Below are 1,544 nucleotides of genomic sequence, written 5' to 3'. Positions count from 1 at the left end.
GGGGCGGCCGAGGGGCTCCGCCCAGGCGAGGACCAGGAGGCGGGGCGCAAGACCAGAGCCCGCCCCGCCCTGCGCGCCCAATGCGCCCGCCCCGCCCTCCGCCGCCGTTGGCCAATGAGGGGGCGCACCGCGCCGTAGGCCGAGATGGCGCTATGCGGCGTCTGGCCAATCGCGGGCGGCGCGGCCGGCGCGGCGTCGCCGGGTGACGCGCTAGGGCGATGTTGCGTGGTGTGAGGCGGGGGCGTGAGCTGGGGGCCTGCCGCCCGGTGGGCGGAGGGTGAGGCACCCGCTGGCTCCACAGGGGCGGAGGGGCGGAGGTGGCCGAGCCCTGGGTTCCGCGGTCAGCTTGCCCGCCGCCCCGCCCCGGCAGCTGGGGTCCTACCGGAGAAGAGGTGGAGTTTGTTCCCGGGAAGCCGCTGCCTGGAGTTCCGCCATTCGTCCCCCGATCGTGTATTGAGCGCTTACTATGTGTCAGGCCCGGGGGTCCTTTCTCTCCCACGCCTAGTGTGTGTAGAGGGCGGTGGAAACCGGTGTGGAGAACGTGATGTTCAAGCCGACGAGTTAGGCAGATGTTTGCCCGAAGAAGGAAGAAGAGGATGTGCCAGGTGTTTCTTCCTTCACCCCAAATTGTTAGGCACTGCGTAGTAGTCACTGTGCTCAGCCTAAAGATGCTCTGGTGTTCGTAGCCCCAGTTGTCTGGAGATCAGAAACGCGGGGGGGGGGGGGGGGGGTCCTCCGGCAAAGAAAGTACAGGTGTGTCGTAAGTGCTCCGAGAGTGGGGGTGCAACAAGAAACCGCAGAACCCGAGGCAGTCCTTCCCTTCGCCTCCGCCTGGGCCTGGAGGGGACTAGGCAAGGCCTCCGGAGTTACATGAATTGTGTCCAGGACAAGCCTTCCAGGGGAAACAAAAACATGTGCAAGAGTTGCAGTGTGAGAGATGGCCTTTGTTCCGAAACGTTGGACCTCCCTGGAATTCATTCAGGGCTGAGACCATTGCATTGGTTCGCCCTGTGCCTTAAACCCCACAGTTAATGTACAAATCCTTTCTGTTTCTGCCCCTTGGAGCACGGCTGTATTGTCATCTGTCGCCTAAATTGGTTATATTTTTATTGACCCAATCTCTGACGCCGTGGTTGAGCCTTATCCACTAGTCCCTATAAGGGAAGGACCTCCCTCTGATAAATCAGAATCAGCGACACCTAGCACAACGTTTTAAGCTCCATTTTTATCTTCCATAAAAATGTATTTAGTGAATGAATGGGTGATGAACGATAATGGCACAGCAGGAAGACCAAGTGACCGGAATGTGGAGACCTAGGTTCTCGCTGTCACCACCTTTGTGACCTTGGACAAGACAAAAGTCAACCTCTAGAGAGAGTCAACCTCTAGAGATTTCATATCTTCATGAAATCTAATCTTTGCAATCCTGTAACACTTTGCTGAGTTTAAGAAAGTATGGCAACTGTCCCCATTTTCCACCCCAAATATATGTTTTATGTGCTAATAAAAGTAATTATGTGTCAAAATACTTTCATTATTTAACC

Source organism: Prionailurus viverrinus, chromosome F2 (genome assembly GCF_022837055.1).
Source record: "Prionailurus viverrinus isolate Anna chromosome F2, UM_Priviv_1.0, whole genome shotgun sequence".
NCBI lineage: Eukaryota > Metazoa > Chordata > Mammalia > Carnivora > Felidae > Prionailurus > Prionailurus viverrinus.
This window is presented reverse-complemented; position numbering follows the sequence as displayed.